Source organism: Anomalospiza imberbis, chromosome 4 (assembly GCF_031753505.1).
Source record: "Anomalospiza imberbis isolate Cuckoo-Finch-1a 21T00152 chromosome 4, ASM3175350v1, whole genome shotgun sequence".
NCBI classification, from domain to species: domain Eukaryota; kingdom Metazoa; phylum Chordata; class Aves; order Passeriformes; family Viduidae; genus Anomalospiza; species Anomalospiza imberbis.
This window is the reverse complement of record NC_089684.1, coordinates 27,862,017-27,877,670: the sequence shown is the minus strand read 5'-3', so window position 1 is coordinate 27,877,670 and position 15,654 is coordinate 27,862,017. Positions and strand designations below refer to the sequence as shown.

General features: G+C 40.2%; 1 long non-coding RNA gene across 3 annotated transcripts in view; it reads left to right on the top strand.

The window, feature by feature from the left end:
* The window catches only part of LOC137473379 (uncharacterized), a 65,615-nt gene that overhangs the window by 30,412 nt on the left and 19,549 nt on the right, over positions 1 to 15,654 (top strand). For all 3 annotated transcript variants that reach the window (XR_010998742.1, XR_010998741.1, XR_010998743.1), the window contains exon 3: positions 10,792 to 11,026. This is a non-coding gene — a long non-coding RNA (uncharacterized lncRNA). The remainder of the gene's footprint in view (positions 1 to 10,791; positions 11,027 to 15,654) is intronic.

Genomic DNA, 15,654 nt, shown 5'->3' with positions numbered 1-15,654 from the left:
AAAAGAAGAAAATGTATGCAACAGTTGTGACAGGCCCTGACTTTATATTACTCACTATGTCCTTCCTCAGCAGCATAATGAAATATTGATAACAAAAATTATTAATGTATGATTAATTATTAACAATGATAATCTGTAGATGAAAGACTGAATATTAACTGGCAATGTGCAGTCAGGGCCTAAAAAGCCATCTGAATTCTGAGCTGCATTAAAAGCAGTGTGGCCAGCAGGTTGAGGGACCTGGTTCTGCCCTTCTGCTTCACTCTGGTGAGACCCCACCTGCAATGCTGCATCCAGTTCTGGGGTTCCCAAGCCTAAGAATGACATGGACATGTTAGAAAGGGTGCAGAGGAGGGCCACAAAAATGATCAGGGTGCTGAAGCACCAACCCTGTGAGGAAAGGCTGAGAGTTGAGGTTATTTAGCCTGGAGAAGGCTCTGGGAAGACCCTATAGCAGTGTTATAGTACTTAAAGGAGGTCTGCAGGAAAGCTGGGGATGGCCACTTATTCAGAACACAGTGGATGAGGGATAATGTTTTTAGACTCAAAGAAGGGAGATTTGGATTGGATATGAGGAATAAATTCTTCACTGTAAGGGTGGTGAGACGCTGCACCAGGTTGCCCAAAGAAGCTGGGGATGCCCCATGCCTGGAGGTGCTCAAGGCCAGGCTGGATGGGGCTCTGAGCACCCTGGTCTAGTGGAAGGTGTCCCTGCCCATGGCAGGAGAGTTGGAACTGGATCATCTTTAAGGTCCTTTCCAATCAAAACCATGTTATGATCATTCCTTTCATTTGTTTGGACAGGTAACCAGCAGCTCCAGCAAAACCCTGTTGGCTGTTCAAGGCATTGAATTTTCAGACAGAAGTAGAGAAGGGATGTTTGGAAAGAGCATCTGTTTGAGCAAAGAGGCAAAGGTGTGGCTTTCACAAGGGTGAGTGGCAAGGCCAGTGTTGTTACCCGGAGCCAGCCAGTGGCAGATCCTAGAGTAATGATCAGTCCAGACTTTCTTTTGTCTAATAGGATGAAAACCACAGTTTTATGTTCAGGTGTGATTCAGATAAGAAGTTGCAAAGACATAATTTACCTAGAATTTTATGAAGGAATAGTTATTCCTCATCACAAAAAGTTACATATGTGTGTTAGCATAATCACAGTATATGCGCTAATAAGTTATAGAAAGAAAGAGTATGCATTACCCAGAGTTCATATTTTTATCTATGATCCTTATTTATTATTATGGAATGTGTGGAGAAGTTTTGTTAAGATATAAAGGAGAGTACATAAATGCCTTTTGGTACCTTTTCCCAAAAATGACATTTTTCTTGCTATTCACCTTATCCCTCCTGTGCTGGTCTGTATGTTTTTGTATTTCTGCTGTACATCAAGTGCTGGATGTAAAGGGATGCATCCTTTCTGGGAACTGTCATACTCCGTGTAATGTGGAGATAACGGCCGAGGACAAAGGGAAACTTGTGAAAATCTCCAGAAAATATACTGCAGCTTCATAGATGTATTCCCTGTTGGATGCACTTTTGAGTATAATAGGGCCAAGAGGGACTTGACCCATGCTGGAGAAGACTTTTTGCAATGGGACTACAGGAAAGTCTGGTTGACTTCTGACATGATATTTATAGGATTTATATTCCTAACCCTAGAAATCTATGTGCTGCTTTATCTTTCTGATGTGTCTCCCTCAGGTTTGGATTGTTCCACAGACAGATTTTCTCCTGAGCTAAACCCCCAAATTTTTAATCTTGAGACAAGATTGCTAGTTCATTTTCAGTAAGGCTTAGTGCAGAACTGTGCTGTTGAATGATATTTCATTATCTATAACAGCAATAACTGAGAGGGGAAACCATTGTATAGGGACTAGAATTTGGTGAAATTATCTCTGCATCTGAACAAAGTATGACAAAAGACCGTGTTTTTAACAACATAATAAAAATTGCATGTGCCTTTTTTTCTCCAAGTGAAGGAAGAGACACTGTGGTGTGTCTGAGGACTTGTACACCCTCCTCTTTCAAATCTGGTGAGATATAAGCATTACTAATTTGCCTCACCAGACACAGGTGTCTTGTCTGGCCATTTCACACTCCTGAATGCTCACAAGAGTGGTGCCATTTTGTGACCGCAAAACTTGTGGTTGCAGCATGAAAACACAGTAGTTTTTGATTCTGTAAGAAAGCAAAATTATGGTGGTGGTGAATCCAGCAGCCATTAAAGCAGCTTCCATATCATACTTTAGGAAAAACTAGTGAGTTTGAAATTTAGTCAGGTTTTAAAGAGAAATGGTAATACCAGTCACTACTTATTTTTTATCATTGTTTAAAGACAGGGGTTTTTTGCAAATTGCTAGTCCACTCCCCCTTGATAGGTAGATAGATAGGTGGAAAGAAAATCATTGTAGAAAATATGTTCTGCCACAGTAACATATAATTACATGACAAAAAATATATCAGCCTGTGCTGCAGGCACGACATTGTGTCTCATTAGTGTTTGGTGGACTTGATCACAAATAACATGTTTCAAAACTGCCAACTCCCTCTTAATTCATTTTCTATACTTATACTCACAGTCACATTCAAAATTAGCAGATTCCTGGAAATATACTTCATCTGGCCAACCCTTTTCCTAATTATTTGCTTGTGTAATTAAAGGAAAATGTCCTTCTGCAGCTGCACTTGGAGGCACTAAAATCAGACAGGCTGTTCTCAGTAAGAGACAATAATTTTTTACCCAGATAATGTTATGACAACTGGCTTAATGCAGCTTTCAAAGACCAGTACTGGCCATGCCAGGTACTCCTAAGATGCACAGGCCAGAAAACGAAGAGATCCCATTTGAGATCTAGTATTTTCCTCCACTGGTTGAAACTGAATGCAACAAAGCCATTAACAACGCAGACTCACTCAGAGCTGTGGATCTGTGCCTTGATGCTGATACATGGCAGGACATACATGAGAAAAGTAAGCAACCTGCAGCTGAGGGTGCAATCTCACTTTTTTCAGCAGTACTGCTGAAATAGATGCAATCTTCCATTGTTTAGTCCCTCTCTGAGTTCCCATCAGTTAAGGCAGTAGAGAGAAAAGAGGTTTTTTTTTCTTGATATCTTCAGATATTTTGAGACAAAATTTGTTTTAATCCCATAATTTTTAGTATAGCCAATACGTGTTGATTGATTTCTCATTGTTTCTATTTTCTTGAAAGACTGCTGTATGAATTTTGCCATGCCATATACTCAGAGGCAGACAATAATAAAGCATACTACTTTGACCTTTTCAGTTGCCTGCACTTTAATTTACTGGCTTTTCTCATTCCCTTCTGTTTATGGCCCCTCAATATAACTGGCAAGGAGAAAATAGACTGGACAGCTAGTCAAGATGCAGATTATTTAAAAGGGTAAAGACTGGCTTTATCATTCTCTTTAAAATTTACAGTGTTTTGTGTGTCCTATTGGTCATTAAAGTCATGATAACCTATTCTTAGCTATAGCAACACAAAGTGCACAAGTTCAACTTCATTTGTAGTGGTTTATGGGTCAGCATCCTGTTACTGTAGTAGGATGTAATCTGGATCAAGTTTTGTAGGAGTCAACAGACTTTTCTCTGAGTTTTGTAAAAGTCTATGTGATTTCTTTGAAAGCGGTTACATGGGCACTCGCCTGACCACTGCTCTGACTCTGACACTGCTGGTTAGTGGAAAATCAGGGGAAATATAATCCCATTACAGCTTTTCCCCATACCAGTTTGAGTCACAGCAGCTAACCCTGCTGCAGGCTGTGGCAAATTTCCTCCACCACATGGTCATGAAGATAGTGACTTGTCTGACTAATGCAGAGAGGTGAAAAGGGACGACAAGTTGGCTGTGATCTTTCTCCATGCACTTGTGAAATACAAGCCACTGTCAAAACTGCATCATGAAATACTCACTGTGTTTGGTTGTTATCAGTGCCCCACAAAAATTCTGATCATCCTTCAGTTTGGTGAAAGCCTAGAGGGATTTTTCACCGTGAAAATGGCAAAGGATGACAAAATGCTCTGTTGAAAGACTTATTTGTACAGGGATTTCTGAGAGTGGGATATAGCATCAGCAGAGTCTAGATTTTTGTGGCACAGCTTTGTGTATAGTAGGATAGTTTCAGTTTTCTGATAGTTCTGAAAACTCTGAATTGGAATCTATACAATAAAAAGAACAGGAGTAATGAAAAGGTAAAAAATGGGGGAAAAAGCAGCAGCTTTGGTCATTTGGTTTGCTTCATTTGCTTTTCATCTAATCATATTGATTTCAGGCTTGCTGTTATGATGGTTTTTGGTGGGTTTTTTTTAAGTATCTCTGTAGGATTGCAATAAAATATGCAACTAGGAGAATGAAAAAGGGTAGCCAAAGCTTGATTACATTCTGCTGTTCACTGCACAGATTTGTACATTGTTAAAGCAGAAGGGACTAGGATGATCTCTTAAACTGAGCAGAATGCATAAAATTTTATCCACTGAGTCCTGCTCCAAGTCTAACAACCTGGACCTGAACTAACTCAAAGTTCTTAGAGTACGTATTCAGTCTTGATTTTGAACACTTAAGGATTTACAAAGATCTAGAAATCTTTAAAATGTAAGGAGACATAGACCACCGTCCTCTGGATATTCTCAGAGAAGATCCTCCAAGACTTCTGGATAATCTGCTGATTATAAATTCAGTTTGAAGAAAAAGCAAATGGAAACACATATCTCTTCTTCATTATTACTCTCATTATTCTGAATTCAAATTACAGCCTGCAGAGGTAGGAATGTGTCAGAATAAATCACACTAGACTCTATTTTCTTCATGCAGGAAAAAACCCTTTATTTACATAACTCGTTTTTATACAGTTTTTCAGACCTCATGGGTGACTCCAATTGGTTAGTAGCTTTCTTACCAATTACTTTATTGGTTAGTAAAAGGTATTTTAGTAATCCATCAAATCTCTCTATTCTTAATTGTTTATATATTTTCTATACCGAGCCTCACGGGATAGATTTAATGTTTATGCAGGTGCTAGTTGTTTGTCACCCAGGAATAGATTGTTAACAAACTGTTCACAGCAGGATTGCTTTCGCATGGGAACTTGCAAAGTGCTAGCTTGACAGGCTAGCCACTGATCTAACAGAGCAGGCTTGATTTTATGAGGCCTTTCTTTCTTTCTTTTATAATTTTTCTACCTTACTGCAACAGGAATGATGTGTCTGATAAAATGAAGAATCTTAGAAGCACTAGAAATGCTCTTTCTGCTTGGATAAATTAGGGCAGTGGTGAGCTACTAACCCTTCGTCTTCAATTTTAGAAAGCAGGGAAGAAACTAAGAGGAAGTCCTACCTCCTGAGTCTGTAGAGGCTGGCATCACTTGACTGTGCTCCTAGGGTGGTATGGCTCAGGCATCACTGTCTGGCAGTGCTGACTGCACAGACATCGCTTCGCTCAGAGAAAATCAATGCGATTCACTGTGGAGTGAAGCGTTACCAGCCAGGTAAAAATGTCAGAAGGAAAGGATGCAGTTATTTGGCAGGGCTGGCTGAAAATTTTCCATCCTAGTGCTTTTCTACTGAAAACTGGGTTTTGTGAAAGTCTTTGTCCTCCTCAAGCCAAAGTCCTTGTGCAGAGCTTGAATGTGTTGTTTTCATTTTGGCTTTGAAAAATTCTGATTTTGTTTGGGGCAAAACAAAATGAAGGTCTCAGCTAAAAGTCAAAACTCAGCAAAAAACTTGAACAAATGCAAGCACAAGGCATATTTCTACACAAAGAGATAAATCTGGCTTCCAGTTATGTTTGTTTAACTTTTTTATCAGTTAGTTCTAACCTTTTCAAAATTTATCAGCATTTTGTGAGTATTATCTAAAGAACTGGGCCAAATAATAAAAAATGAAAAGGAGAATTCAGTTGGTTTTGAAATGTTTCATGGGAGGGAGCTCAGACTATGGTTTTACAGGTATAGGCGTTTGCCCCAGTTTTCTCCAGTGATATAAATTAGCTCAGGTCTTTTGCAGTCATGGGATCAAACTCCTAGCTGATATGGATCAAAGCACCCCTATTGCTGATAGCCAAATTTATGTCTGGATTAAAAAGACACAGATCTTTTCATGAAGTCAGGTGGACCACATCTGCAGGGATGTAAACTTCAATTCATGAAGTTACCTGATGCAGATCAGTGGCAGATTTGACCTATTTCAGGTTTTATTGAACAGTCTGAATCATTGCTGAGTTGTCAGCACAGAGTTCAGCAACTGAGACGCTATGAGCAGGGTAGCTTGGTCAGACATTGTTAAAATTAATCCTTGGAGATGTTTACTCTGTTAATGCTGTTCTACATAGAAGAGCTGAGAAGAGATGAGATTGGAACAGTACTTGCTGATGATGCAAATTATAGACTAAATAGTATAAGGATGTGGGAAATGACCTTATATCTATATATTCTCTGGTGGCAATTTTTAACTTTCTATTCTCCCTAACTTTTTTGCTTTGGATGACTTTTACTGTTGCACCAAGTGATCCATAGACACTGTCATGTGTGAGGGATTGAAGGACAGAAAGTCTCAAGTCTGATTCTGTGCCCTGATGTACAGAGATAGTTCAGAAGAGGAAAGATGCTTTATTCCATTGTGATTTCTGCTTTGTGTCCAAGCAGCTGCCTTCTGGTGCCTCACAGGATGTTTTTAGAGTATGGACATACATCCCTTAAAACCTAGTCTGAGGCTTTGCATCCACAAGTTTCTTCATCGACATGAATCCTTAGTGAAGATCAAAGAAATATTGGGAGAGGAGAAATTGTTTTCTCACCCCAGCTTCTGACTCTCTCATTGTCCTGTTCAAAGAGGATTTCATAATTCTCACTGGAATAACATGTCCAGAGAATCCCTCTGAAAAGATTTCTCAACAGATAGTGCTGTATCATCCAAGTGGGCACCCTTCTATTTCCTTAAGACCTCTAAAAGAATACATTTAAGACAGAGTTTTAATTCTCTGCTGACTCCTTCCACCCTCCCCTGTATACACAGACCCTTCTGTATTTCAGCCACTACTAGCTCTGAGGAAACAGGATAAGTTTATATCATACTAGCTGTAGCAAATATTAACAGATGCCACCATAGCAGCAAGAGGCAGTCATGGTACATCAGCAAAATTTTATTTGAGTCCTTGCACCCTCCCCTGTTGGGGAGGTATAGGTTTATAGCTGTCAGAAACTGAGAAACAAAACCCAGGTTCAGAAAGCCCACTGAGAGCCTGAAGGACTGATGTTGGGTGCTTTTTTGCCTGAGCTCGTGTTACTGACCACACAGTGGAGTTGCGGTGTGCTTAGAAAGCTCACATTTCACTTGCCATCAAACTGGTGCAAATTAACTGACTAATTTAATTTTCTCACTCTCAAAAAACTTTGAAGAAAGTTTTTTAGCCCTTCTAATCCAGTATCAAGCTAAACTTATAGCTTTGTGGTCTGTACTTTTAGGCATTAATTTAGGTATTTGCTTTATATGTTGTCTTGACTTAGCAAAGCAAGGAAATATAACATTAGAAGATCCCTTGTCAGAAACTGGCTCCTATTTCCGTTGGTAGAGCTCGGAGAAGGTAAACTATCTGGGAAGGATGGGCTTGTCTGTTGGAGGTATCCTTTTGTAATTCTCAGCCTGTGATTGTCATATGTAAAAAAATGGAAATAATTAAAATGCAAGGTGGTGAAGTTTATAGAATTGAAGCTGCTGCTTAGAATATTTCTTGACTGTTATGACAGTCTTTCTGCTATGCCCATTAAATTTCCTGCAAGTCTCTCCCAAATGACTCCTGTAAAATGTACTCATAAACAAAAATGACTAAAAAACCCCTACTATGCAAACATCTATTCTTCCAATATTATTTCTGGTTTTCTGACTTCTGCTATAAGTGTGTTCATTTAGGTACATTTCTGGAAAGACTTGGGGTTACCCATGCTTGCAGAATGATGGTGTATCCTATCCCCTGTGTAGTGGTACTCAAACTGGGCTGTGCATTTTCTGTGTTGGCAGACTCTTATCCTCTGATATTCTCCTTGGAGAAATTCCTTGGAGAATTTCTTTGGAGATAGTTACTTGCTAAGATGTACCAGTGCTGCTCAGTTTCAGTTTGGTGCTCTCTTTTAATGTTCCAGATGACTTGGATTTAAGAAAAAAAAACATGTATTCACTTAAGGGCGTAGTTTTTCAAATGGGAACAAAATTAAGGATGTAGTTAATGAAGAGTCTGCTTGGCTGCTTCTACTTCGGTTAAATTGAAATGTCTATTAATACAAGATGCAGCTTTAGTACCCACAAAAAATGAGATCATATTGCCACTTTTGTGGTGTAATTTTTTTTTACTTTCCTAATTACATGGCTTCATACTGGGATTATAAGAAAGAATGCTAACTATCCAGACTTGTAATAAAATTACAAGTGTTGGTCAACTACATAATCCATGTTGCTTTTCCATAACCTCTTGCTGTAAAGTCACCAAGACAGATAAGTAGGGTGATGAGATAAAGTGTATGTTCTGCTATATTAATATAGCTTCAGATTAATCTTTTCTGATTCATGAAATTTTTTTTAGTTTAACTCCAAAATAAATTTATTTTACCAGTAAAGTTCAAAAAATAATAATAAAAAATTATTTCTTTCCTCTCAGCTGACATCAGTAGATGTGTTTGCCTCACCTAGAATGCTATACGATATTCCAAATTTATTGTGACTGTAAACAACAATTCTGCTTGCTTTATGGCTTTCCTGAGCTCCAACAGTAAAACACAATATCTCTATCTGGTTGGAATTATGTGTTATAACAGTTTTATGGTGGGGGGAGTAAAGCTCTGATAAAGATAAAATAGAGTTTTGCTTTTCTGTGTGACCTTGTCATTTGAAAAAACATTGCACTCTAACGAGATATAATTTAAAAGACTTCTGGGAGCAAATTGAGTTTACTGAGATATTTCTGAGAGTAATTACTTACTGTGAGTTGTCAGTGCACTCTGTTACAGTTCCTTTCCTAGCAAATGTAGATATCTGGGACTGTGTAGAATGGATTAAAGCTCCTACCATTAATGTTTGATGGGAGACGGTAGAGAAAAAGATGGATGCTTATATAACTGACATTTCCAGCATTTATGGGCATAGACTAAAATGCCAGGCACATAATTTCAAGTAAAATGGCAAACCCAACTCAATAATATTTAATGATGTAGTAGACCTTGGCTGGGAGAATAGCTAACGGAAGTCATTGTACTGCATTTATCGAATTGTTAAAATGAGTTGAATAATAATTGTGTTTGCAGGAGTTTTGTTTCAGAAATTTATTTCTGTGATCTGGTACTCCAAAAATAAATTCTTTCTCATTCCAGTCAACACAAAATGCAGAAAAATATTTCAGTCTAGCTAACTTGATGGCTAGATTTTTACACTGACTTTGTCCCGTGTTTACAGCACAGAAATATATTCAATACCTCAGACATGTTTTGGAAGATTGGGTGAGATTGATTGGACAAGCTAGCAAAAGACAAAATTTCCTTCCACAAGAATCTCCTTTTAGTGTTTGACTCTTTACAAAGTTGGGCCTTTTTGTCTATCATCACACATCTAGGAATGTTCTGATTCTGTGGAGTGTTTTACAGCACAGAGATACTTGTGTGTCACGACTATGATATCACTGGTGACATCAGCAAACAGAAAATTAACTTTTTCTGTACCATTTTGCTAATACTTTAGCCTTGAATAAGCAGAAGGGACTTGAACTGATGGAGAATCTCAAATTGGTAGAGGTTTGTAGGGGTCTTGTTACCAGGTCTGTGGCCACAGAATCTCCCATGTCTCTTTCCGAGGCAGTGCTTCTCCCTCGCTGGAGGGCACAGAACAAAGGCGGACTTGAGGAAGAAGTGTGCACGACCTACTATTTCCAGCCAGAGCCAGAGGACTTTGCAGGCTTTCCAGAGGTTTACAATTTGAAAATGAACAGTATATGCATTCAGGTTCAACGACAACAAAAAAAAAAAAACCTCCTCAAATTCTTACTTTCTGAAAGAGAATTTTAAAAATATTTTCTCTTTGAAAAATCCAAATATCTCAATTTGAGTATTCTGAGTATTCTACTTTAAAAAAAAAAAAGAAAATTGGGAATTGGGCTTCAGCATAGGCTTTACTTTTCTTTTTGTAGGCTGTCAGCTTAAAGAACCATTTTAATTCTGCTCACCATTGACCAAGCTTTCTCCCCAGCTTTTTTTTCACATAAATTTGTCAAAGCTGCATTACTGTCAGTGGGCCAATGACATAGCTCTTAGCAGTACTTAGTAAGTCTGTTCTGTCAGAAGTAAAACTGAGCCAGGAAATAGCCACACTCCATATCCGAGAAGTGTAAACCAGGTTAACAGAAAACTTATGGAGACTTGAGCTTAACTGCAGAATGTCTTAAAATAGTTCAAGCGTGGGAAGAGTGGAAAGGCTGTTGTTAATAGATCTCATAGGTAGGGTTGCTATAAACCCCCAAGAAATGGCGTGGTGGAATGTTTCCAGACACTAGAGAAGTTTTAGGGGCATTTCAAGAGAAATGATTAAGGACTTATTTTTAGCCTTGCTTGTTTGGTACTGAAAGAATCTGCTTGACAATCTGAGCAGTTTCCTGAGCTGGTAAAATTCCTGGGGTAGAGTAAATGGCAGTCATAAGTATAAATTCCTATAAATGGCAAAATTTCCTCTCATTTCAACAGGACTAGGACATTCGTGCAGTATAAATTTCTGAAATTGTAAACTAAACTTCTCTTGCTTCAGAACTGCCTAAAAACAACCCCAAAGGAGTTGAAAATTCCCCCCTGAAGAGTGTCAGCAGGCACCCAGAATACATCTCCAGGGTCACTTAATTCCCTGGATCCTACCCAACTGCTATTGAAGTTAATTGAAAAAACTCCCTTTGCCTTGAAGAGGTTTTGGATCTGACTCAAGCGGCTCAGTGGCAGCAGATTACAAGAAGGAACCCCACTGTGCAATTCCAGCCATCTGCTTATGGGTGAGCATTTATTGATACAAATGTATTTGCTTGGGCTATGTCATGAGGCACTTCAGTCCCAATTAGGCAGTATTTCAGAATGAAGGAGATCTCCCCCTCTTATCTGAGGTCATTGATGTCAGACGTCCATTTGGAGCTGGTGACCTATAAAACAGCAATACAAGTTTACCCACAGCAATGCCACAAGTTCCTCCTCTGTTCTGTGTGTATAAAAAGATCAGGTAGTCCTGGGTTAAGCTGGTGTTTAGATCCCTGTGTGTCTGCTTGCATTAGACAGGACAAAATTTTGTCATTTCCATCTCAAACCCACGCTCAGTGATATCGTTCTCGTTATCAAACCTTTTACTATATCATCTCAATTGTTGGGAAACAAAGCTGAGTGTAATGTATAAGGACTTTCTTAATTAGCCCACACAGCTGTGTGTTGCCCTTTTCATTTAAAACTGGTAAAGAAGGAGCATGATGTGTGTGGAAAGTGATTTGAAGGATGGTTGTCTCCAGTGTTATTGCAGCATACCAGAGAATCAAATAAGCTTCGATGTAAAACACAGCCAGAGACTGCGTAAATTGCCCCTGCTGATTAGGAAACAGGGAAGCTGTTAACATCCTGGAACGATGCATGTAACAAAATTGGTGTGGCTTTGGAGGAGAGCAACTGATCGGCCTCACCACGTGCCAGACCTCAGCAGTGCGCTGTACATACTTTAATCATCAATTACTGCAATGCTGGGGCAACCCACTAACAACTTAATTATTGTCTGGAGCTCCAGGCCATAGGTGGCTTCTCTAGGCTGTGTTACGTAGAAAATCAAATCAGCCGGTGTACAGGCTGGAAGGGACTGTGCTGTGGCCTCTGTCTTGGGGTGTAGGCACTACTTGATCTTGTGCTGAAAGCATCTCAAAGTCATACTCTGTCACACTCTGTGCTCATTCCCTAGTCAGGAAACCCATAGCACAAGCTGAAAAATACAGGCTGCAATATATTTTGTGGGCTTGGGGTAGCTGTGTGCTACCAGAGGAGGCAGATGTAGCAGAAGGCACTTCTGGTTATGAAAATCTTTTTTCCCAGGACGATGAGTATGAGAGCAACATAAATTTTACACCATGACAAAAATCAGAGCAGGAAGCTCAAAATGGAGTCTAGCCCCAACTTACAGAATCTCCCAAGACTCTTTTATTTTATTTCAGTCAGTTTAGTTAAGCCCTTGGGCTCTTCTCCAGCTAAGTGTTTGTCTGCCTCTAGACATGAGAACCTGCTACTAACGTTATTTCTGTCCTGGGCTAGATTGTGTCCTTGATAGGAATTTCCAATATGGATAATACAGAGCTTATTTGCTTGTGGGTTTTTGCTTGTATTCTTTGGAAAATATTCAACGTCCCTGGTTTTGTCTAAGGAACATTTTTAGAAATATGCCTATAAGCCAGAAAGAAATTTCTCCGTTGGAGAGAGCCTTTAGTTCAGTTCTGAAAAATGCATGTGGTCAAGAAGCCAATGACACGTTAGTTTCAGTTTTACTCTGGACTGCAGTTGTTGTACGGTACCAGGGCTCATGGAATCATATAATTATTTGTGTTGGAAGGGACCTTAAAGATCATATAGTTCCAACCCCCCTGCCATGGGCATGGATACCACCCTCCAGATCACGTCCCTCAGGGCCCCATCCAATATGGCCTTGAACACTTCCAGCGATGGGGCATCCACAGCTACTCTGGACAACCTGTTCAAGAGCCTCACCACCCTCTAAGAATTTCTTCCTAAAATCTAAATGGAATATCTCCTCCTTTAATTTAAAGCCATTCCCGTTTTCTTATCACTCTCTGTCCATGTAAAAAGTTGCTCTCCCTTCAGCTACTGGAAGGCTGCTTTAAGGTTTCTCCAGAGCCTTATATTCTCCAAGCTGAACAATACCGTTTCTGTCATCTTGTTTCCTAGGAGAGGTTCTCCAGCCCTCCGATTTTCTCCATGGCCTCCTCTGGGCTTGCTTCAGCATATGCCTGTATTTCTTGTGTTGGGGACCCCCAGACATGGATGCAGTAGTTCAGGTTGGGTCTTACAATGGTGTAGCAGAAGGACAGAATCACCTCCCTCAACCTGCTGGCATTGCCTCTTCTGATGCAATCCAGGACGCAGTTGCTTTCTGGGCCACATGCATGCACTGCTGCTCATGTTGGTTTTCATCCACCAAACCCCCCGAGTCCTTCAGAGCTGCTCTCAATGAGTTCTCCAAGTCTGTACTGTCTGGGATTTCCCTGACCCAGGTGCAGCACTTTGCACTCACACGTATTGAACTTCATTAGGTTCTCATTTGTTCACTTCTCAAGATTGTCCAACTTCCTCTGGCTGGCACACCTTCCTTCTCTTGTGTAAACTGTACTGCTCAGCTTTGTGTTTATGTCGTCTGCAAATTTGCTAAGGTGACAATCTCACTGTCTGTGCCACTGATAAAGGTATTAGACAGCACCTGTACAACGACAGAGCACTTTGGGACACCAGCTGTCAGCAGCCTCCACCTGGACATCAAGCTGTTGACCACAGCTCCCTGGTTTTGTCCATCTGGCCAATTCCATATCCACTGAATTGCCCACCCTTCAAACCCATGATTCTTCAATTTGGAGATAAGGGTATCATGGGGGACAATGTAAAAGACCTTATAAAATCTGGATAGATGACATCAGAGTCTTAACCCCGCTAATGAGCTCATCTGCATTGATGAGCAGGTCCAGTAATGCTTTTCCTCTGGTTGGTTTGTCCAATTCTTGGACAAGGAATTTGTCCTCAACACCCTCTAGAAGTCTCCTGGACTGCTCACAACCAGCTGTGTTGCTCTCCCAGCAGATGTCTGGGGAGTTGCTCCTTGGCATTTGTATCAGACAGGCACCTGCATATCCTGAAATCTCATGGTAGTCTCCATGTGTGGCATGTAACAGGTTGTTTTGTAGGGAAATGTAGTAAACGGCAGAAAACTAAGAATTAGCATGCAGGCCAGCAAATCTAAATTACTAACTGAATTTCCCCTCAAGATAATAGATTGGAGGATCTTGCCCATTGTAGTAAAATGCCCAGTTAATCTGAGAGCCAAACAGATGGGAAGTTTTGAGAAGGTAGGAGAGAAAAGGAGATAATAGAAGCTGCAGTTCCATAGACAAGATCTGGTCTGAAATAACAGCTATAAATGGAAATTATTTGCAGGATATTGCCCATATGCTTCCCAAACCTGTGTCCAGGCCGCAGTGTTTTCAATTACTTCCCCAAATGCTGTCACATCTTTTGTAGTGCTGTATCTGAAGGGGATTTTAAATGTGAAGCTGGGCCAGCAACAAGATTAATTTCAATATTAAAAGCTTATGATTTTTCACAAAGGTGTGCAGCAGCACCAGACCAGCACAGCTGCTGATCTCTCCATGGCCAGGCTGCAGGAGCAGGTTTCGTGTCCTTTCATAGCTGGGGATCTCATACCAGCCCACAGCAGCCTTGCCAGGAATGCTGGCAGTGCACACACACCTGCTTTTCTGGTGAAAGAAGAAACATCACATTCTCACCTTCAGAGCCTTGTTCTGGTCTGCTCATTCCAGTTATGTCTCCTTCCTGTGGCTCAAGTGATGCCATACTCCCTACTCCATTCTCATCAGCCAGCTGGTTACAAGATACCAAGGTTTTAGGTGGTTTTTTAGATTCAGTTTAGATTTAGACTAACTGCTTTGACAGATGTTTTTGAACATCTTGGCATTAAGGACATAAACCCTACTCCTTGTAACCAATTTCTGGCACTTTACAGACTTGTTTGGCTGTCCTTCCTTTCTTAAAATCTCTTGGATCTCATCTTCCACCCCTGTTTTCACTTGTGGGATTTTTTGCCCTTTTGTATACATGCTTCCCACTGCTGGAAGCAAAGAAAAATGGCTGCTTTTGTGTGAAGCGTCCTCAAGCAGTGAGGGTATACAGGAACAAGAAAGCAGCTTGAGAAGAATAGGGCTTTCTCATACTGAGGAAAACTGAGGATTTGGCAGACCCATCTTTTTCCCTCTGCTCTGTTGAAATCCCTGTATTGTCTTCATTCTTCTGTGTCTTACCTGTGAATGGGGGGCAATGTAATTAACATCACAGTTCTGGGTAGCTGGATAGTAAAATAATCAAATTCAGTGTAAAAGAAATCACAAAACAAAGTGGAGGATATTGGGGGAAAAAACCCCATCCTAACAGCTCATTCAGCAATGGTTCACCAGCTTCCTCCTAGCCCTTCAAAAGGAATATGTTTTGGTTAAAACAGACGGTGATGCCTCAACATTGTTTTAACAATCAGTAGCAGTACTGAAAGAAGTAGATAACAAGCTGGAAGTCATTATTACTGCACTATAAATTCATAATTCCCACCTCTTGAACACTGTATTTCTGGCAGCCTTACATCTGAGTAACATTACTGGAAAAAATTCCAAAGGACATATTTTGATGACCCACCCCTTAGGAGAGGGATATCTACACATATCAAGGACAAACAAATTATGGAAGATCTCCAGCACAGGGAGTGATCAAGCAGTTTAGGAGCTTTCAAGTTGGAAAAGCAATGGCTGAAGGACTGTGAAATGAGTTTCTGGCAGAGAACTGTTCTATGATTTTTCCAGGACCTCAA